This window comes from Rhinopithecus roxellana, chromosome 14 (assembly GCF_007565055.1).
Source record: "Rhinopithecus roxellana isolate Shanxi Qingling chromosome 14, ASM756505v1, whole genome shotgun sequence".
In the NCBI taxonomy this organism is placed as follows: Eukaryota; Metazoa; Chordata; class Mammalia; order Primates; family Cercopithecidae; genus Rhinopithecus; species Rhinopithecus roxellana.
This window is the reverse complement of record NC_044562.1, coordinates 96,398,909-96,422,940: the sequence shown is the minus strand read 5'-3', so window position 1 is coordinate 96,422,940 and position 24,032 is coordinate 96,398,909. Positions and strand designations below refer to the sequence as shown.

The 24,032-nt window shown below is 38.4% G+C and overlaps 1 pseudogene; it reads left to right on the top strand.

Moving 5' to 3' along the window:
* Positions 1-3,723: 3,723 nt before the first annotated feature.
* The window catches only part of LOC104682327, a 34,452-nt pseudogene continuing 14,143 nt past the window's right edge, over positions 3,724-24,032 (top strand).

Sequence of the window (24,032 nt, the reverse complement as noted above, 5' to 3'; positions counted from 1 at the left end):
TGCTCTAGATTTGTTAATATCTTTAAACTTATTTCTCTCCCTGACCAGGCGGTTATTATTCACAGCTTCCATTTTCATATTCAAGCAGTGACAATACTTGATATTTTATAGGTTTGCTCCTTATAGACAGTCAGTAAGCCATCCATTTCACCTTATTTGTATTAATTCAGGTTAAAATGAATCTAATGTTACTTCACTTATTTATCCTTAGTAACTAATAAGTATAGTTTATATCTTTAAAATTAATTATTTTATTATTATTACAATCAGCTAACATATGTAGATGGTTAGTACAGCATGGCTAATATCACAATACTCCGCTGCGTGAGCTATCTCACTTATAACTTCACAATGATATCACCATTAAAAACAAGGTTGACTGAGTGTGCAATTGTGTGTGTATGTGTATGTGTCTTGTGTAGTGTGTATATGTATTTGAACTGTGGTCACTAATGCTTTATGGATTTCATAAAACAAATGCAAATGTTGTAATTTTTTGTTCTTAACAGTGACAATGTAAGGTACATACTTTTTTCCCCCCAGGAATATACCATTCTTCGCATATTTTTATAACTTTTTTTTGTAATTTGCCTCTAAGCTTAGATAATAAATGACACAGAAATTTAGGCTTTTTATTTTGAATCCACATCTCATTCTTTACCTACACCTGTAATACCAGTGAGCTCACCTAGTTATTCCATAATGTTGACTTCAGTAAAATTTCAGTCTTTTACAGAATCTCTCACCTTCAAATGAACACACCTTGCCCTTTATGAAGTTACTTATGATGCTTTGAAGAGTATTTTGGGAATGTGAAATTTTATGCAACTTTTGATTAGAAAAGAAGCCTCACATAGAAGCTAAGGATACAAACCAAGGGGTCAGACAGACTTGAGTACTAGTCACAGCTGCACTCTCAGACAAGTCAACAACTTCTGTGGGCCTCAGTTTTCTCATTTAAGATATGGAGATATTCCCAAGTTATAGTGTTCTTATGAGAATTAAATGACCTCATCCATAGGTCCCACTGAACTTAGGATGCAAGAAGCCCTGAATAAATTGCAGCCCCTCTTTCTCATACACATGCTTGATGGCATGAAAACACTGGCACAGGCATTACCTGAATGCCTTCCTCTCTCAGACACCACATAAGAATTTTGTCCTTGATAAATCCATTCCTGTGCTTTTGTGATTGAACAAGAGGATAAAAAGAAAACAGAAGCTCATAAAGAAAGAGATGGAGTGAAGAGGGCTGATTCTGGAGGTGAGGGTGGTGTTGGGAGAAACCCAAGACAAATAGCTGTGAAGAGCAGTAGGTTTGAAAGAAGGAAAAGGGGAGAGTACAGCACTACTAATGAGTACATGTGTATACTGTGTAGAGTTTATGAGATGTATTTATATATTATTTTTTAAAAAATACTTTTGTTATATCCTTTGATCAACATCTCCCTACCTACTGCCCCAATCCCCCACATAGCCAGAACCACCATTCTACTCCTTGCTTTTATGTATTCAACAATTTTTAGATTCCACATAGGTGAGATCATGCGGTATTTGTATTTCTGTGCCTGGCTTGTTTCACTTAACATAGTGCCCTGCATGTTCATCTATATTGTCACAAAGGAACGGATTTCCTTCTTTTTGTTAAAGCTGAAAAGTACTCCATTGTGTGTAGACACTACATTTTTTTTTCTCCATTCATTCTTTGATGGACATGTAGACTGACTCCATATCTTGTCTACTGGGAATAACGCTGCAAGAACATGGGACTGCAGATGAGATTTTTCTTGTTTGAAAATCAGTATTATGATGCTCATATAATACTTTAAGAACACCAGAGCGTAAAATTGAGAGAACTTTGAAAAAGCTAAAAGACTTTTTGAAAGTGTTTCTCTTCTGAAAAGGATAAAATACAAAAATGGAGTGAGCACGTAAATTATTTTTGGACTAGGTTTCAGAGACAAATGGAAAGTGTAAGCCAAGATGCAGAAAGCAAAAAGGAAAATAAAATTATTTGAAATAGGTTAAAGAAATGTTTCACTTACATCATGGCTAGAGGTAGACAGGTGTTTTTCAGGCCTCGATTTTACATGATTTAAAGTGCCATCTTTAAGAAAAAGGAATCAAAGTTAGAAAAATAAAACAGAATATTTACTGTGAATGAGGAAAAAAATCACAATAAACTAAAAAATGGCATAATTATAAAATATCTTTATGGCTGCATATGGTGGCTCATGCCTGCAGTCCCAGTACTTTGGGAGACAGAGGTGGGCAGATTGCTTGAGCTCAGGAGTTTAAGACCAACACGGGCAACATGGTGAAACCCCACCTCTACAAAAATTACAAATATTAGCCGGGCCTGGTGGCGCAGCTGTAGTCCCAGCTATTTGAGGGGCTGAGGCAGAAGGATCGCGCCACTGCACTCCAACCTGGGTGACGAAGTCTCAAAATAAATAAATAAATAAAATTACAATATATTTTCCCATATATTTTGGCTTGATACTCTTGATCCCTGTTTTAAATGAAAGAAAATTGTATCATAATTTTTAAAGATAGAAGAAAAAGGTCCTAGCATGGTAGATTAAATTTGTTTAATTGGTGTCTGTGATTCATAAAACCTGCAACTACAGGTTATATAGATATTTGCTGTTGGTTCTAATTTTGCAAGTTTATGTCCTACAAATGAATGAGTTATGGTAAATATTGTTTTGGGAAATTCCCACTAACAATGGGACAAAGAGGAGATTTTATATATAATTATGTAGGCTTCACTATCAAGTATGTTACTACAGGAAATGTCATCGTGCATGAGTATTGACCAAAACGAAAACAATCCTACACTTAAATTATTTTCATATTTGATTAGAAGGATTGTCCACAGACAGCTTTGTGACTTCATTCATGTCAAATTGTGTTTCTCCTCTAGTGCTAACTTCTCCTTAGCTAGATACTATATATATGTGCCCGTGGACACTCTAACACTACCAAACCACAAAGGGACTTGGGAGGAAGGAGAGGTGGTTCTCTTAAACAATTGTTGTTATATGCTCAATTTTGTTTCTCCCTGATCAGGACCAACCATGGAAGAGACTCCTACAAGTAAGAGGCCTTGAAATCTAGAGTTTTGATACCTTAGGGACGTGTCCACTCCTGAATGTAAATCTTGAATTTTACAAGGCAATGAAAAACAACTGTTATTTTTAGAAACGCAGTTCGTAAACTGGCCTGAAGGCACCGTGGACACAAGGGTGCTGCCAAATATTTTAAATTTTCTTTGGCCCTAGAAGTACCATGAAAAAAAAAAAAACCCCGAGATATTAAAATCATTATGAACTGAGGAAGTTAGAGAAATTTCTTTTTCTCAGACAGTGTAGAGGGGCTGATTGGTAGTTGAAGACCCTGGTGTTGGTAGATGTGTTTTGGGCGAGCTTTGCAGTTTGCTGTTGCCATTTTGGAGGATCATGCCTGTCCACATTTTCCACTTCAACTGAATGTTGAGTTACAGTGGATTAAAGTACATTAAAGGTGATCTCATATGAAATGAATCATCTTCAGCTGAGCCAGTTGCTCATGACCATATAACTGAGAAAAATAGGAAGATCATTAAGGATGTCAAGCACCCATCCAGAGTTTGCAAAAACGTTCATTAGCATTGCTCATGGCTGTAATGGCTTATCTAGATTTTCATCTGTATAAGTGCTGAGTAGGTTATCTCTTAGAATAATGAAATTATTATTTCACCTTGGGAAGACTGTTTCCAATGTTATGGTCATAGGGCCTAATGACTCTAATGTCAAGCTACCAAAGATCGTGGAACCATTACTGGTCTCAATGTACTTAAAATTTTCAGTGATTGGGAGGCCAAGACGGGCGGATCACGAGGTCAGGAGATCGAGACCATCCTGGCTAACACGGTGAAACCCCGTCTCTACTAAAAAATACAAAAAACTAGCCGAGCAAGGTGGCGGGCGCCTGTAGTCCCAGCTACTCGGGAGGCTGAGGCAGGAGAATGGCATAAACCCGGGAGGCAGAGCTTGCAGTGAGCAGAGATCCAGCCACTGCATTCCAGCCTGGGTGACAGAGCGAGACTCCGTCTCAAAAAAAAAAAAAAAAAAAAAAAAAAAAATTTCAATGAGCCAGCTGCTGCTTCTATTGTTTATGGTGCAGACATAAAGGTTGGAGCTGAAAGAAGTGTGCTCATCTATGACTTAAGAGATGAAATTTTTGATGTGTCTATCCTCACTCTTGAGGATGAAATATTTGAGATCAAATCTATAGCTGGAAATACCCACTTAGGTGAAGAAGATTTTTGACAACCAAATGATCAAACATTTTATTGCTGAGTTCAAATGCAAGCATAAGGACAGTAGTGAGAACAACAGGGCTGTCTGATGCTTCTGTACTGCTTGTGATGGGCTAATTGCATTCTCCCTTCCAGCACCCAGGCCAGTATTGAGATGGATTCTCTCTGTGAAGGAACAGATATGTATACCTCCATTACCCATGCCCATTTGAAGAACTGGATGCTGTCCTGTTCCATGGCACCCAGGACCCGATAGAGATAGCCCTTCAGGACACCAAACTAAACAAGTTGCAGATCCATGTTATTGTCCTGGTAAGTGGTTCTATCTGTATCTCCTAGATCCAAAATCTTCCTCAATAATTATTTAGTGGAAAAGAACTGAGCAAGAGCATTGACCCTGATGAAGCTGTTGCTTATGGTGCAGCTGTCCAGGCAGCCATCCTATCTTAAGACAAATCTTAAACTGTTCAAGATTTGCTACTTTTGGATTCACTCCTCTTCTCTTTGGTAATGATGCTGCTGTCAAGTCATGACTGTTCCTACGAAATGCAATATACTTTTCTTACCAAGCAGACCCAGACCTTCACTACCTATCCTGACAACCAACCTGTATGCTCATTCAAGCTTTTGAAGGTGAGAGTGCCATAACCAAGGATAACAATTTGCTAGTTATCCAGGGCAAGTTTGAGCTCACAGGCATACTTCCTGCTCCCTTTGCTGTCCCTCAAATTAAAGTCACTTGTGATATTGATGTCAATGTCATCCTCAACATCTCCTTGGTAGGAGGGGTAATAATGCCACTGTGAACTACAAACTTCAGATATATTATTTAATGTATACCTTAGGAAATTTTGAGGTTAGGCATTAGAATAATCCCATTTAAAAAAATAAGTAAATCAAGGCTCTTAGGTTAAGTAAACTCTATGGCCTCAGAGTCAGTCATAGGATCTAGGACTCATACAGAGGAGGTTTCAATTTAGTGCCTACACTAACCACTGTACCATCCCTCCTCCTGCCTGTCTCCATTCTCTCTTCTGTTGCACCTGTTCCACTGTTTGAACTTAAGTGCCCAAATACTGCCACATCCTGAAAAGCAATTTCTATCATAATAAATGTTAAGGAGGCTCTGATTGAAAAATTGTATAGCATCAGAATCCTATCTTTGTGATTGATGATGTCGCTGTTTAATTATCTCATTTCCCCAGGTCCTTGATATTGTCAGGCTCTCTGTAAAGGAATCTGCTAAAAGGCTTGGCAAAAATCTTGAGAGCTATGCATTAACATAAAACTGAAAAAGCATATGAAATTTTAGAGTTTTCACTTTTAAATCTTTGTATTACCAGCTTGACATATAAGAGTTATAATTGGACATATTCCTAATAACTTTCAGTAAGAACAAATAATTACATTGTGAAAGATCAACCACATAATTTTGAAAGGACCAACTTGTCATGGTGAAAATCACTTCTCTCATTCCTTTGCAGTTATTTTTAAGTATTATATAAATGCACTTAGCTCTTCACGGTAATACTTTTGCTTCCTTCTATGGTAATTCATACCTATTACTTAATTTTCCACATGACATTTTTATGAGATCTTAGTCCCATATAAAAATAAAGCATTATTATGTGAAAAAAGAAAATGTAAGCAGATCAAAAGAAAAAGTAAGTTTTTAAACTCAGTTTCTGAGAAGATGTAGTAGACATACTTTCTTTTTTAATTAAAAAAAATTTGTAGACATTTTTGGGATATATGTGCAATTTTGTTCCATATATAGGTTACATGGTGGTCATGTCAGGGCTTTTAGGGTATCTATCGCTTGAATAATATATATTGTACCCATTAAATAATGTTTCATTATCATGCTAAGTATAGCTAAAAACCCTAGATGTTATCCATAAAATAAATAGGCTCTGACAGGTGAAGAGAAGAGAAGACAGTCTGGCTAGGGACCTCAGAACTCAAAGAATAACATAGTGTGAATTTCTTGGATACCCTAGTTAAGTACTGGAGAAGCTGGCAACAAGGAATTTCTAATGGACTCAGACAAAAAAAAAGAAAAGGTAAAAGGAAAAAAACTCAAGAAAAGACAGCTGTGACTAGTCAAAAAACCACTAAGAGGGCAGCCTAGAAAGACAGGACACTTTTAGATGATTTTATTGATACATAGTGTTTTTACATACTATGGGGTACAAGTGGTATTTTGTTACATGCGTAGAATATGTCATTATCAAGGCAGGGCATTTAGAATTTCCATCACTTCAAGCATTTATCATTTCAATATATTGAGAATATTTCACATCCTCACTTCTAGCTATTTTGAAATATATCGTACATTTTTGTTAACTATAACCACCCTACTTTACTATCAAACATTATGACTTTTTTTTTTCTTTTTCTTTCTTTTTTCTGGGGGGTAGACAGGGTTTTACTCCTGTCTCCCAGGCTGGAGTGTAGTGGTGTGCTCTCGGCTCACTGCAAACCACAACCTAGACCTCCCAGGCTCAAGTGGTCCTGCCTCCTCAGCCTCCTGAGTAACTGAGACTACAGGCATGCACCACCATGCCTGGCTACTTTTTGTATTTTTAGTAGAGACGGGGTTTCACAATGTTGGCCAGGCTCATCTCAAACTCCTGACCTCAAGTGATCCACCCACCCAGCCTCCCAAAGTGCTGGGATTACAGGTGTGAGCCAACATGCCTGGCCTGGACTTGTTTTTTTCTCTCTCACTGTATATCAGTACCCATTTGCCAACCTCTCTTCATCCTCCCCTTCACATCCACATCCTTCCCAGCCTCTGGTATCCAGAGTAGAATGATAATTCTAGTCTCCATGTCCATGAGATCAGCTTTCTTAGATCCCACATATAAGTAAGTACACATGCTAATTGTCTTTTTGTGTCTAGATTATTTCACTTAACTCAATGACCTCCAGTTCCATCCATGTTTTGCAAGTGACATGATTTTTATTCTTGATGATTGCTCTACTCTGCCTAATACAACAGTATGAACTATGGGCCCACCCCCACCTCCACCAGCAAAGGCTAAGGGGAAAGAGGCTTCTCCCCTTGCCAGTCTATAATGGAGTGTCTCAATCCCCTACCAAAATGGAGCCAGAGAAGGGCAAGTAAGAAGCCAGGATTTTTGGTTCCACCAGCTAGTAAGCAGGCCTCCCCCACACCCACGGTGTCAGTGAACTTTTACCACACCAGCCCTGCACTATCAGAGGAGGCCTCGTGGGGGGTTAAGACTTCCTTTGATCCTCAGCTTGGTAACAAAACCACCCCACTGCAGTGTCAGTGGAGACTAACTACTATGAGAGAGCAATAATGAGCTGGCCCTCCCCATCCCAACCAGGGTGGCATCCACAAAAGCCTAGTGGAAAGCCTCAACTCCCAACCCCACCCGGCAGTGACAAGGAGCCTTTTCTACCCTCAGGTGTCAATGAAAGCCAAGAGGAAAACCTGGGAGTTTTCTAAACTTACGTGGCAACAATGAGAAGGTGTCTCTATTTTCCCCGCAGGCATGCTGTCAGAGGAGACCTTGGCTATGAACTATAAGATATAAATAAGGTCCAGATAATTATAATATAATCCCCTAAATGTCTAATTTTCAATAAATAACTCATACAAACAACCTGAAAAAAATATATTGAATTTCATCAAAATTAAAAATTAGGCATCATCTCAAGAGGAAGAAAAGACAAGCTACCAACTGAAAATATTTACAAACCACATATCTTATAAAATACTCATCTATAGAATACATAAATACCTTCCAAGATTCAACATTAAACACCAAACCATATAATTGCAAAATGGGAAAAATGTAAAGAGACCCTTCACCAAAGAAGACACATAGATGGCAAATTGCCACGTGAAAAGATATTCATGAGTACCCATTAGGGAAATGCAAATGAAGACCACAATGAGATATCACTATACATCTGTTAGAAAAGTAAAAACAAATTCATGGTGACACTAAATTCTGCCATGAATGTGGAGAACCTGGATACACATGTATTGCTGGTGAGAAAATACGACAATTTAGTCACTCTAGAAAATAGTTTGGTAGTTTCTTTAAAAACTAAACATAAACTTACCTTGCAGCCCAGAAATTTCAGTTCTCAGCATTTATCCCTCCAGAATAAAAACTTAGGTCCACACAAAAACCCATGCATGATTGCTTATGGCAACTTTATTTGCAATAAACCCCAAACTGGAAACAACCAAAATGTTCCTCATAGGTAAATGGTTACATAAAATGCAATAGAAACAAACATACCCTGAAATACTACTCAGCAATATAAAGGAAGGAACTCTTGATTGATACACCGAATTGGATGGATCTTATATTAGTTTGCTAGGGCTGCCATGACAAAATACCAATCTGTGTGACTTAAACAACAGAAATTTACTTTCTCCCAGATTTGGAGGCTAGAAGTGCAAGATGAAGGTGTGGGCAGGTTTGGATTGTTTTAAGGCCTCTATCCTTGACTTGCTGATAGCTGTCCTTTCACTGTATCCTCACAAGATCTCTCCTGAGTGCCTGTGCATCCCTGGTATCTCCTTAGATGTCCAAAGTTCTTCTTTAACAATACTAGTGAGGTTGGGTCAGTGTCCACCTTAATAGCCACATTTTAACTTAATCACTTCTTTGAAAGCCCCATCTCCAAATACAGTCACTCTCTGAAGTACTGAAGACATAGGACTTCAACATAAGAGTTTTGAGGGAGCGCAATTCAGCCCATAAAAGATCTCATGGGTGGTAAGCCAAGTGACTAAAACCAATTTTAAAGGTCACACACTGTATGAATCCATACAATATTCTGCAAATGACAAAATTATAGAGATAGAAAACAGAATAGTGTGTGCCAGTGATTATGGATGGTGGATGCAGGTAGATATGACTATAAAGGATTAGAATAAGAGAGATCTTTCTGATGATAATTCTGCATCTTGATTTTGATAGTAGATCCACAAATCTACTGGAATAAAATGACATAAAACTATACACATGCCTTGTACTGATACCAAATTCCTAGCTTTTATATTTTATCAAATAATTGGTCTCATTTACTGAATGATGCAAGCAATGGTGGAAACTGGCTTAAAAGTACAGAGGACCTCTGTACTACCTTTGTAATTTCCTGTATAATTATTTAAAACAAACAACAAAGAAACCTAGGCCGGGTGCAGTGGCTCACACCCATAATCCCAGCACTCTGGAAGGCTGAGGTGGGTGGATCACCTGAGGTCAGAAGTTCGAGACCAGCCTGCCCAACATGGCAAAACCCTGTCTCTACTGAAAATACAAAAAATTAGCTGGGCATGGTGGTGGGCGCCTGTAATCCCAGCTACTTGGGAGGCTGGGGCTGGAGAATTGCTCGAACCTGGGAGGTGGAGGTTGCAGTGAGTGGAGATTGTGCCACTGCACTTCAGCCTGGGCAACAAGAGCAAAACTCCATCTCAAAAAAAGAAACGTCAAGGCTAGTCTTCAACTATCAAAGAAAATCTTGAAGTTACTGCCTTTACAGATGTTACCATATTAACTTTGGTTTTGCAAGTGCAAAGAAGTCTGATATTTTAGTTTTAAAAAAGATCTCAATTTTAGTCGAATAGCATTTGGAATGATGTTAGTGACAATTAACACATGGACCTTTTTTCTTCATTTTGTGTTATTTTTTGAAAACGCCATACAGATATTTTTATTTCTAGCAGGCAGATGTCAAAACCCTCAGTGAGATTACTTGACTTACTTCCTCCCTTAGCAAAGGTGGACATTCAGCACAAGGTGGACATTCAAACATTTTGTTTGTGCTGACAGAAGGTGATGAGAGCACCCAAGGTTAGCTCTACTTTGTGTCTGCCATTTGGGCAACACTTATGATATTTTGGCATTCATCTTTAGTGGTTTGGTCAATATTTTCAATTAACAAAATAAGAAAACTTAGTGTTTAATTTTTTTTTTTTGAGACGATGTCTCACTCTGTCACCCAGGCTGGAGTACAGTGGTGCAATCTCGGCTCGGCTTACTGCAACCTCCACCTCCTGGGTTCAAGCGATTCTCCTGCCTTAGCCTCCTGAGTAGCTGGGACTACAGGCACCTGCCACCATACCTGGCTAATTTTCGTATTTTTAGGTAAGACGGGTTTCACCATGTTGGTCAGGCTGGTCTCGATCTCCTGACCTCGTGACCCACCCGCCTTGGCCTCCCAAAGTACTGGCATTACAGGCGTGAGCCACCACGCCCGGCCTCATTGTTTAATATTTTTTAAAGAATACCACATATTATTCCACTATTCAATCACCATTACCATCATCTTCACCAACATTGTTAAATTAAAAAAAATGAAACAATGCTAATAATAAAAGTTCTCAATTTAGTCATAATTGTATAGTTGTTCATGGAGGTGGTATTGATATTTGCAATTACACATATTTTATAATCATCAAATCCTAGAGCTGAGTAAAATATTATCTCATGTCTCCAGTGCAGTTCCTTCTGTGTGTTTTTTAAACACATAGTTTTGTTTAACAAATGTTGCCAGATTTAGTCATTTTTATATAATAATTTTATTTATAAAAATAAATAATTTCATAACAAAGCAGCATCTCAATAAAAATTCCCTCTGTACACATAAGTACAACTTCACTCATCCTGTTATTGTATGTCTCTTTACAAAATCAGAATAGGATGCCACTTTGCAGGAATAAAGATTAGAAAATAACTTTGGGGCTCTTAGGGGATTTTGATTTATGAGTTTTTTTATTCTGATTATTCTGATTTGACTCTTATGAGTTTTTTATTCTGATTTGATTTATGAGTTTATTTTCTTCTATTAGGTACATAGTGTTCTAAGTCTCTAACGGCTGTTTAATATCACTCCCGCAGCAGTTGAATTTATTGTAAAAATTGATGTGTTAGGTCATGCTATTCTTCTAAATACTTCAATTCCTTCTAGCCAAACTCAGATTAAAATTTGTTGTGCCCTATATTATTTAGGGACAAATTAAAGAACGGAATTTATTTTATTTTGGCTTTTGCATACAAATATAAATTTGCTGCTACATATATGGCTATATTTCAAATTTTACTGATTTAATATCTCACAAAATTCAATCTTCTGTAGTTGGAAAGTTGTTGATAACTTTGGTAGATGTAATCTGACTTACAGCTTAGACTTATAAAAGCTAAGAGAGAGGGAGTTAGCATTCAGAATTTCTAAGTGGTGATGTTACCATATATGTCTTACACGTAAACCCAGATTCTTCTGACCTGAATTTCCGGTTGACATTAAAATTTTCTCTGTATCTTGGTGCTTTAGAAACAGGCAGGCTGGAACCAATTAGGGAAGATAATTTAAACCCTACTGAAAATACAAATGAAGTGCTTCCAACTCTAAAATCCTTTCAGGAATGTAATCTGATCACAGTAGGTTTAGGTTAGATGAATAAGCTTCGAAAATGGGTAATTTTGGATTTTTTTCTTTTTTCTTTTTCTTACAAAAGCAGAAGCATAAACTGTCTTATTATCAACCCCCTACCATCTTTTAAACAGGATCTATTATGGAGAATCTGATGAATGCAGGGGAGAAAAGCTCCGTAAATTTTGCACTACTCTTTCCTCCCTCCCTCCCTCCCTCCCTCCCTCCCTCCCTCCCTCCCTCCCTTCCTTCCTTCCTTCCTTCCTTCCTTTCTTCCTTCCTTCCTTCCTTCCTCTTTCTTTCCTTTTCTTTTCTTTCCAGCAAAAAGCAGGAATGACGAACCTGCAGTTGTAAAATACGGTAATAAAAATTCAAGCTCTAAAATTCCTGGAGCACGTCTGCATGGAAGTCAGGGCCATGTCCTTCTTGTGTGCCACATACTTCTATCTGCTGGTGATTTGAGACAACACAGTGTGTTGTCTCCCTGGGAGAAGCTCCATGAGCCCTCTCGAAAAGTATGCATCTTTTTTTTTCTCTCTCATAGTAGGAACCTCTGTGTACTAGTGAGACTACTGTGCCGTTTGTCCACCACCATCCTAGTTTAAACCTTTATTAACATTCTGACATTCATTTTTTTTTTTTTTGAGATGGTGTCTCACTCTATTGCCCAGGTTGGAGTGCAGTGGCATGATCTCAGCTCACTGCAACCTCCTCCTCCTGGGTTCAAGTGATTCTCCTGCCTAAGCCTCCAGAGAAGCTGGGATCACAGGCGTCCACCACCAAGCCCGGCTAATTTTTTTGTATTTTTAGTAGAGACAGGGTTTTGCCATGTTGGCCAGGCTGGTTTTGAACTCCTCACCTCAAGTGATCCACCACCTTGGCCTCCCAAAGTACTGGGATTACAGGCATGAGCCACCATGCCTGACCATGACATTCACATTTGCACTTCTTATAGTGGGTCAAATAGTCTTTTGTGAAAATGTGAATGAAGGTATATTCTGGACTGCATTGTTAAACACAGTGTTCATCAAAATAATTTCAGCCAGGGTGGCTGAAGAATTAAAGAAAAGCAAGAATCGGTAGTGTTTTCTTAAAAACTCTAAAATCTTAGTTGTCTCTCTTCTACCAAAGGAAAATGTGAAACTTTGACAAATAACACACAAAAAATCAATTTTCCCATGTTTTAAGGTATAGCTAGTTCTCTCTTCTAAAAACAATTGTTTTGGAATGATAGAATTATATAATTGAACCCCAGTAATTTTAAGGATACTATTAGCATGTTAAAATGTCAATAGAGTAATCTATACATCTGCTGTACTTCCCCTAAACAATGTAACCAAGATATTACAAACATTTCAAAAACTGAGAAGGAAAAATAAGAAAGCCAAGAGCTTTAGTAACTAGTAGATCAATGTTCAATTTATAATCACACAATATAAGTCACCTACTTAGAACAGAAACCTTCCCAGGAAAGTGTAATACATGTTGTGCATAGTTGTCATACTTATTTTACTTGCATAGTCTTGAATAATGCAAAAACTACGTATAACTTTATACATAACCCAGGAAAAAATGTACGATAATGAGTAAATTTCTGATTTCCATGATTTTTGCTTTCATGTTCATTGACTTAACAGTCAAAATCAGTCACTTAAAGGGTGAATGGTATTTTGCCTTGGCAGGAACTGCACTTCAGTGTAGCAGACTGTTTAATATAACTGTGGTATAGTCTGCATGCTATATTATGCAGTTAGGGTATTTTAGGGTATTTTATGTACTAATATACAGAAATTCAGAATATATTGTTTAATGAGAAAAACAGATTGCAAAACACTGTGTATGTAAAAAAGGAACAATTAAGAATCTATATTTTTGTCTGCTTATAAATGATGTAAAGAAATATTAGAAGATATATAAGAAACAAATACATTTATAAATAGTGTAAAATATATAGAGGTGACTGGAACATGAAGGGGTTGAGTTGAGACTTATCAAAGTATGGCTTTGTTTATAGTTTTGATTTTTAAAACATGCAAAAGTATTACTGACTTAAAAATTAAAGTATATTTAGAAATAGTTATTAGTTATTTAAAAATTCCCTTTTGTCATTAGTAATGCCCATCATTCTTGATAGATATATCAACAAGAATTTATACGATTTTAAAAATTCACTAATTATGTCTCTAAAATTTGTCATAAAGTTCTTCTTTGCTTTTACCACTAACACTAGGTTGATTTACGTAAATAGAAATATATATATACACACTCTGTATACATAGTTACATATAACATTTATGTCAATACTTACACATCATTCATATACACATGCATATTAGAGATAATATATTTTCAAGGTAAACTAGGGTTTACCAACTTTGTGCTATTTATTATGGTTGCAATCTTTTCACTTGCAGCCTAGGATGAGATTAAGTCAAACTTACTTTGAATTTCATTCAATCTAACAAATATTTTGGGGGATCCCATATGTACCAGTGAATAAAACCCATGGGTCTCCCTACCCTTGTGGATATAACATTTGAAGTGGCTGGAAAGGACAGGAAGACAGGCTATAAACAAGAAATGTAATGCATTCGTATTTTTGCATTTTTTTTTTTAAGTCCTATGAGAAAAATGAGAAAGTAGAGCCATGTAAAAGGGATCAGAGTACCATGGAGGTTGAGAATTTAATTTTAAGTAAAATAGGGTGTATCTAATAGAGAAGATAGCATTTGAATGAAGACTTGAATAATGTGTGAGTGTTAGCCATGTGGACGTCTGGGGGAGGAGTATTCTAGGAAGATGTAGTAGCTAAGGCAAAGGACCAAAGGTAGGGGCATGCCTTAGTTACTTAAGGAACAGCAAGGAGGCTTTTGCAAAATGGATACCAGGGAGAACGGAAGGGGTTAGGTCAGAGAAAATGGACGAGAACACATATATCGTGTATACTTGGTTTTCGTTCTTGGTGAAACTGGAAATCATTGTAGAGTTCTGAACAAATAAATGATATGATCTGACTTATGTTTAAAAAGAATGAGTTATTGGAGGCCAAGGTAGAAATAAGAAGAACATTCATGAAAATTTTTGCAGTAATCCAGGCAAGAGAGGTAGTGACTTGGGCCAAAGTGGTAGGGGGTGGGTTGTGGGAAGTGTTCAGATTCTGGATATATTTTGAAGGTACAGCCAAAATGATTTGATGACAGAGTGGCTGTAGACTATGAGAGAAAAAGAAGTCCAGCATGATTTCACATCTTTGGTCTCAGACACAGAATGAAGTTGAAACCATCCTTGTAAACTTCATAAAATTTATCAAGAAGAAGGGAGTGGGAGAAATGAAAATAAATCAAGCCTGAAGCACAGCAGTAATCATGGGGTCAGTTTGCTCTCTGATCTGCTTACTGATAGTTGTTTGGCACCTATTGCCCTGGAATCATGCAGACCCTGTTAAAAGATTATAGTTCCCTGACCGGGCGCGGTGGCTCATGCCTGTAATCCCAGCACTTTGGGAGGTCAAGGAGGGCGGATCACAAGGTCAGGAGTTCGAGACCAGCCTGACCAACATGGTGAAACCCCACCTCTATTAAAAATATAAAAATTAGCTGGGCATGGTGGTACATGCCTGCAATCCCAGCTACTTAGGAGGCTGAAGCAGGAGAATCACTTGAACCCAGGAGGCGGAAGTTGCAGTAAGCTGAGATCATGCCACTGCACTCCAGCCTGGGAGACAGAGTGAGACTCTGTCACCAAATATATATTTCCCATTAACTACTCTGTGAGTGACAACTTTAACATTATAAACTCTTTTCCATTTGAACTATTCTTTGTGGTCCTGCATACCAGTAAAACTGCTGGAATAAACTGATCCGAAGAACCCCATGAGAAGCTGAATGCAGTTTCCTCATCCCTAGGATATCTTCCTTACGCTGACTAGTCAATGACCCCAATTTTCCAGCCTGTCACCCTGCACTATCCCCTTAAAATCCCTAGCCCAGAACTCTTCAGGGAGATAGATTTGAGAATCCCTCCCATCTCCTTGCTCAGCTGCCCTGTGATCATTAACTTTTTCTTTGTTTCAAACCCTGCTGCCTTGGTATGTTGGTATGTTACTGCACAGCAGGCATATGGTGGTCCTGTAACATTGTCTTCAACCACGACTGGAAAGTATTGTACAAGATAGTCATGGGCAAGCATCAGTAGGACCACAAAGGAAGAAAAAACCTGGAGTGAACTAGATAAGACTCCCTAGAAAAGAAATAGTAGGATACAGATCAGAATAAATTAGTTCTCCCAAGTGTCTTGTGCAACACTATAAGTTATAAGTGACAATGTTGTTGCTTCCATGACACTCACCAAATCTCTTGTGTGATACAATGAATTCTGCTGCTGTTTACCTTGGAGACTGAGGATTCTAAGCACAGCTTCGTCCCAACCAGGAGTCAGGACTGTAGCCCTATTCCACCAACCTAAAATTACATTAATAAATTCTAGGTATACCTGACTATAATGTAAGCTTATAATGCAGCTAATCGTCCAATGTTGATAATAAAGATGATAATAAAAGGTAATGAATAGCTCAAAAGTCTTGTATGCTGACTTTGTAGTACCATGTATAATTTTGTTAAGCAAACTTGCTTCCCTAGCTATTTTTGAAAATTAATGTTTAAATTAACCAATGTTTGGGATGAAAACTGAATTAACTGAGCTAAATTAAATTCTGCTATTAGGTCTATAATTGTAAAACTTGAGAATAAAATATTTTGAATACCAAGACTACTCAAGTACAAAAGACAGAGAAAATCTTGTTATGGAAGAAATAATCCAGAAACAAGCTATTTATTATATTTTTCTTATTTTGGTAGAATGTATGTCTTAGTTGAGAATCTGTGATCAGTATACAAGTATAAGAATGATGACACAATTTTAATTAAGCATGGCAATATAATAAAGAAATGTGAAGAAGGCATTTCAGATTTGTTTCATTGAAAGTAGTTTATTGATTTTTTTCAAAAAGAGAGAGAGAAAAACAAACTATCACATCCAAAAGAGTGCCATCTGGGTGTCTCCTGTTGTGTACTAGGGTTCACAACTAATTGTATGACATTGTCCCATTGGGATGGGTTAAGAATATGCTTTATCAAAAAAAGGAAAACTTGTAAGACCAGGGTCAGCATTAGAGATGTGAAGGCACAGGTTCCCATCTTCTCTCATTACTCCACAGAGACCCATGCGAGAGCCAGGGCACTGCTGGGTCCCATTTCAGCTTGAGGGACCCCTCCACACTGTGGGTTTTCTTTTTCTTTTTTTTTTTTTTATTCTTAATAAACTTGTTTTCACTTTGCACTGCAGACTTGCCCTAAATTCTTTTTTAAACTATACTTTAAGTTCCAGGGTACATGTGCACAACGTGCAGGTTTGTTACATATGTATACATGTGCCATGTTGGTGTGCTGCACCCATTAACTCATCATTTACATTAGGTATATCTCCTAATGCTATCCCTCCCCCCCTGCACCCACCCCATGACAGGCCCAGTGTGTGATGTTCCCCACCCTGTGTCCAGGTGTTCTCATTGTTCAATTCCCACCTATGAGTGAGAACATGTGGTGTTTGGTTTTCTGTCCTTGTGATAGTTTGCTCAGAATGATGGTTTCTAGCCTCATCCATGTCCCTATGAAGAACATGAACTCATCCTTTTTTATGGCTGCATAGTATTCCATGGTGTATATGTGCCACATTTTCTTAATCCAGTCTATCATTGATGGATATTTGGGTTGGTTCCAAGTCTTTGCTATTGTGAATAGTGCCGCAATAAACACAATGTGCATGTGTCTTTGTAGCAGCATGATTTATAATCCTTTCGGTATATACCTAGTAATGGGATGGCTGGGTCAAATGGTATTTCTAGTTCTAGATCCTTGAGGAAACGCCACACTGTCTTCCACAATGGGTGAACTAGTTTACAGTCCCACCAACAGTGTAAAAGTGTTCCTATTTCTGTTGTTTTCTTTTTTCTTTTTTTTTTTTACTATTATATTTTAAGTTCTAGGGTACATGTGCACAACGTGCAGGTTTCTTACATATGTATACTTGTGCCATGTTGGTGTGCTGCACCCATCAACTCGTCAGCACCCATCAGCTCATCATTTACATCAGGTATAACTCCCAATGCAATCACTCCCCCTCCCCCCCACCATAATAGGCCCCAGTGTGTGATGTTCCTCTTCCCCACAAGTGATCTCATTGTTCAGTTCCCACCTATGAGTGAGAACATGGAGTGTTTGGTTTTCTGTTCTTGCAATAGTTTGCTGAAAATGATGGTTTCCACCTGCATCCATGTCCCTACAAATGACACAAACTCATCCTTTTTTATGGCTACATAGTATTCCATGCTGTATATGTGCCACATTTTCTTAATCCAGTCTGTCACAGATGGACATTTGGGTTGATTCCAAGTCTTTACTATTGTGAATAGTGCCGCAATGAATATACGTGTGCATGTGTCTTTATAGCAGCATGATTTATAATCCTTTAGGTATATACCTAGTAGTGGGATGGCTGGGTCATATGGTACTTCTAGTTCTAGATCCTTGAGGAATCGCCACACTGTTTTCCATAATGGTTGAACTAGTTTACAATCCCACCAGCAGTGTAAAAGTGTTCCTATTTCTCCACATCCTCTCCAGCACCTGTTGTTTCCTGACTTTTGAATGATTGCCATTCTAACTGGTGTGAGATGGTATCTCATTGTGGTTTTGATTTGCATTTCTCTGATGGCCAGTGATGACGAGCATTTTTTCATGTGTCTGTTGGTGGTATGCATGCCTTCTTTTGAGAAATGTCTGTTCATAGCCTTTGTCCACTTTTTGATAGGGTTGTTTTTTTCTTGTAAATTTGTTTGAGTTCTTTGTAGATTCTGGATATTAGCCCTTTGTCAGATGAGTAGATTGCAAAAATTTTCTCCCATTCTGTAGGTTGCCTGTTCACTCTGATGGTAGTTTCTTTTGCTGTGCAGAAGCTCTTTAGTTTAATTAGATCCCATTTGTCAATTTTGGCTTTTGTTGCCATTGCTTTTGGTGTTTTAGACATGAAGTCCTTGCCCATGCCTATGTCCTGAATGGTATTACCTAGGTTTTCTTCTAGGGTTTTTAAGGTTTTAGGTCTAATATTTAAGTCTCTAATCCATCTTGAATTAATTTTCGTATAAGGAGTAAGGAAAGGATCCAGTTTCAGCTTTCTACTTATGGCTAGCCAATTTTCCCAGCACCATTTATTAAATAGGGAATCCCTTCCCCATTTCTTGTTTTTCTCAGGTTTGTCAAAGATCAGATGGCTGTAGATGTGTAGTATTATTTCTGAGGACTCTGTTCTGTTCCATTGGTCTATATCTCTGTTTTGGTACCGGTACCATGCTGTTTTGGTTACTGTAGCCCTGTAGTATAGTTTGAAGTCAGGTAGCGTGATGCCTCCAGCTTTGTTCTTTTGACATAGGATTGTCTTGGCAATGCGGGCTCTTTTTTGGTTCCATATGAACTTTAAAGCCGTTTTTTCCAATTCTGTGAAGAAACTCATTGGTAACTTGATGGGGATGGCATTGAATCTATAAATTACCTTGGGCAGTATGGCCATTTTCACAATATTGATTCTTCCTATCCATGAGCATGGTATGTTCTTCCATTTGTTTGTGTCCTCTTTTATTTCACTGAGCAGTGGTTTGTGTCCTTGAAGAGGTCCATTACATCCCTTGTAAGTTGGATACCTAGGTATTTTATTCTTTTTGAAGCAATTGTGAATGGACTTTATTCATGATTTGGCTCTCTGTTTGTCTGTTACTCGTGTATAAGAATGCTTGTGATTTTTGCACATTAATTTTGTATCCTGAGACTTTGCTGAAGTTTCTTATCAGCTTAAGGAGATTTTGGGCTGAGACAATGGGGTTTTCTAAATATACAATCATGTCATCTGCAAATGGACAATTTGACTTCTTCTTATCCTAACTGAATACCCTGTATTTCTTTCTCTTGCCTGATTGCCCTAGCCAGGACTTCCAACACTGTTTTGAATAGGAGTGGTGAGACAGGGCATCCCTGTCTTGTACAGTTTTCAAAGGGAATGCTTCCAGTTTTTGCCCATTCAATATGATATTGGCTGTGGGTTTGTCATAAATAGGTCTTTTAATTTTGAGATACGTTCCATCAATACCGAATTTATTGAGAGTTTTTAGCATGAGGGGCTGTTGAATTTTGTCAAAGGCCTTTTCTGCATCTATTGAGATAATCATGTGGTTTTTGTCTTTGGTTCTGTTTATATGGTGGATTACGTTTATTGATTTGCGTATGTTGAACCTGCCTTGCATCCCAAGGATGAAGTCCACTGGATCATGGTGGATAAGCTTTTTGATGTGCTGCTGGATCCGGTTTGCCAGTATTTTATTGAGGATTTTTGCATCGATGTTCATCAGGGATATTGATCTAAAATTCTCTTTTTTTGTTGTTTCTCTGCCAGGCTTTGGTATCAGGATGATGTTGGCCTCACAAAGTGAGTTAGGGAGGATTCCCTCTTTTTCTATTGATTGGAATAGGTTCAGAAGGAATGGTACCAGCTCCTCCTTGTACCTCCGGTAGAATTTGACTGTGAATCCATCTGGTCCTGAACTTTTTTTGGTTGGTAGGCTACTAATTATTGCCTCAATTTCAGAGGCTGCTATTGGTCTATTCAGTGATTCCACTTCTTCCTGGTTTAGTCTTGGGAGAGTGTAAGTGTCCAGGAAATTATCCATTTCTTCTAGATTTTCTAGTTGATTTGCGTAGAGGTGTTTAGTGTATTCTCTGATGGTAGTTTGTATTTCTGTGTGGTTGGTGGTGATATCCCCTTTATCATTTTTATTGCATCTGTTTGATTCTTCTCTCTTTTCTTCTTTATTAGTCTTGCTAGCAATCCATCAATTTTGTTGATCTTTTCAAAAAACCAACTCCTGGATTCATTGATTTCTTGGAGGGTTTTTTGTGTCTCTATCTCCTTCAGTTCTGCTCTGATCTTAGTTATTTCTTGCCTTCTGCTAGCTGTTGAATGTGTTTGCTCTTGTATCTTTAGTTCTTTTAATTGTGATGTTAGGGTGTCAATTTTAGATCTTTCCTGCTTTCTCTTGTGGGCATTTAGTGCTATAAATTTCCCTCTACACACTGCTTTAAATGTGTCCCAGAGATTCCGGTATGTTGTATCTTTGTTCTCATTGGTGTCAAAGAACATCTTTATTTCTGCCTTCTTTTCATTATGTACCCAGTAGTCATTCAGGAGCAGGTTGTTCAGTTTCCATGTAGTTGAGTGGTTTTGATTGAGTTTCTTAGTCCTGAATTCTTGTTTGATTGCATTGTGGTCTGAGAGACAGTTTGTTATAATTTCTGTTCTTTTACATTTGCTGAGGAGTGCTTTACTTCCAGCTATGTGGTCCATTTTGGAATAAGTGCGATGTGGTGCTGAGAAGAATGTATGTTCTGTTGATTTGGGGTGGAGAGTTCTGTAGATTTCTATTAGGTCTGCTTGGTGCAGAGTTGAGTTCAGTTCCTGGGTATCCTTGTTAACTTTCTGTCTCGTTGATCTGTCTAATGTTGACAGTGGCGTGTTGAAGTCTCCCATTATTATTGTATGGGAGTCTAAGTTTCTTTGTAAGTCTCTAAGGACTTGCTTTATGAATCTGAGTGCTCCTGTATTGGGTGCATATGTATTTAGAATAGTTAGCTCTTCTTGTTGAATTTATCGCTTTACCGTTATGAAATGGCCTTCTTTGTCTGTTTTGATCTTTGATGATTTAAAGTCTGTTTTATCAGAGACTAGTATTGCAACCCCTGCTTTTTTTTGTTCTCCATTTTCTTGGTAGATCTTCCTCCATCCCTTTATTTTGAGCCTATGTGTGTCTCTGCATGTGAGATGGGTCTCCTGAATACAGCAGACTGATGTGTCTTGACTCTTTATCCAATTTGCCAGTCTGTGTCTTTTAATTGGACCATTTAGTCCATTTATATTTAAGGTTAATATTATTATGTGTGAACTCGATCTTGTCATTATGATGTTAACTGGTTATTTTTCTCGTTAGTTGATGCAGTTTCTTCCTAGAATCGATGGTCTTTACCTTTTGGCATGTTTTTGCAATGGCTGGTACCAGTTGTTCCTTTCTATGTTTAGTGCTTCCTTCAGGGTCTCTTGTAGGGCAGGGCTGGTGGTGACAAAATCTCTAAGCATTTGCTTGTCTCTAAAGGATTTTATTTCTCCTTCACTTATGAAACTTGGTTTGGCTGGATATGAAATTCTGGGTTTAAAATTCTTTTCTTTAAGAACGTTGAATATTGGCCCCCACTCTCTTCTGGCTTGGAGAGTTTCTGCCGAGAGATCTGCTGTTAGTCTGATGGGCTTCCCTTGGTTGGTAGCCCGACCTTTCTCTCTGGCTGCCCTTAACATTTTTTCCTTCATTTCAACTTTGGTGAATCTGGCAATTGTGTGTCTTGGAGTTGCTCTTCTCGAGGAGTATCTTTGTGGCGTTCTCTGTATTCCTGAATTTGAATGTTGGCCTGCCTTACTAGGTTGGGGATGTTCTCCTGGATGATATCCTGCAGAGTGTTTTCCAACTTTTTTCCATTTCCCCCCTCACTTTGAGGCACCCCAATCAGATGTAGATTTTGTCTTTTTACATAATCCCATACTTCTTGAAGGCTTTATTCATTTCTTTTTCCTCTTTTTTCTTTTGGTTTCTCTTCTCACTTCATTTCATTCATTTGATCCTCAATCAGTGATACTCTTTCTTCCAGTTGATCGAGTTGTTTACTGAAGCTTGTACATTTGTCACATATTTCTCATGTCATGGTTTTTATCTCTGTCAGTTCGTTGATGGCCTTCTCTGCATTGATTATTCTAGTTATCCATTCTTCTATTCCTTTTTCAAGATTTTTAGTTTATTTGCGCTGGGTACGTAATTCCTCCTTTAGCTCTGAGAAGTTTGATGGAGTGAAGCCTTCTTCTCTCAAATCGTCAAAGTCATTCTCCGTCCAGCTTTGATCCATTGCTGGCAGTGAGCTGCGTCCTTTGGAGGAGGAGATGCGCTCTAATTTTTGAATTTCCAGCTTTTCTGCCCTGCTTCTTCCCCATCTTTGTGGTTTTCTCTGCCTTTGGTCTTTGATGATGGTGACATACTGATGGGGTTTTGGTGTAGGTGTCCTTCCTGTTTTTTAGTTTTCCTTCTAACAGTCAGGACCCTCAGCTGTATGTCTGTTGGAGATTGCTTGAGGTCCACTCCAGAATCTATTTGCCTGGGTATCAGCAGCAGAGGCTGCAGAAGATAGAATATTGCTGAACAGCGAGTGTACCTGTCTGATTCTTGCTTTGGAAGCTTCGTTTCAGGGGTGTACCCCGCCGTGTGAGGTGTGGGGTGTCAGTCTGCCCTCAGCCTTGCTGCTGCCTTGCAGTTAAATCGCAGACTGCTGTGCTAGCAATGAGGGAGGCTCTGTGGGCATGGGACTCTCCCAGCCAGGTGTGGGATATAATCCCCTAGTGTGCCGTTTGCTAAGACCCTTGGTAAAGTGCAGTATTGGGGTGGGAGTTACCCGATTTTCCAGGTGTTGTGTGTCTCAGTTCCCCTAGCTAGGAAAGGGGATTCCCTTCCCCCTCGCGCTTCCCAGGTGAGGCGATGCCTTGCCCTGCTTCCACTCTCGCTGATCGGGCTGCAGCAACTGACCAGCTCCGATTGTGTGGCACTCCTTAGTGAGATGAACCCAGTACCTCAGTTGAAAATGCAGAAATCACCCGTCTTTTGTGTCGCTCGTGGTGGGACCTGGAGATTGGAGCTATTTTTCAAGTGTTTCTATTTCTCCACATCCTCTCTAGCACCTATTACTTCCTGACTTTTTAGTGATTGCCATTCTAACTGGTGTGAGATGTTATCTCATTGTGGTTTTGATTTGCATTTATCTGATAGCCAGTGATGATGAGCATTTTTTCATGTGTCTGTTGGCTGCATAAATGTCTTCTTTTGAGAAGTGTCTGTTCATATCCTTTGCCCACTTTTTGATGGGGTTGTCTGTTTTTTTCCTGTAAATTTGTTGAAGTTCTTTGTAGATTCTGGATAATAGCCCTTTGTCAGATGAGTAGATGGAATAAATTTTCTCCCATTCAGTGGGTTGCCTGTTCGCTCTCGTGGTAGTTTCTTTCACTATGCAGAATCTCTTTAGTTTAATTAGATCCCATTTGCAATTTTGGCTTTTGTTGTCGTTGCTTTTAGTGTTTTAGTCAAGAAGTCCTTGCCCATGCCTATGGCCTGAAT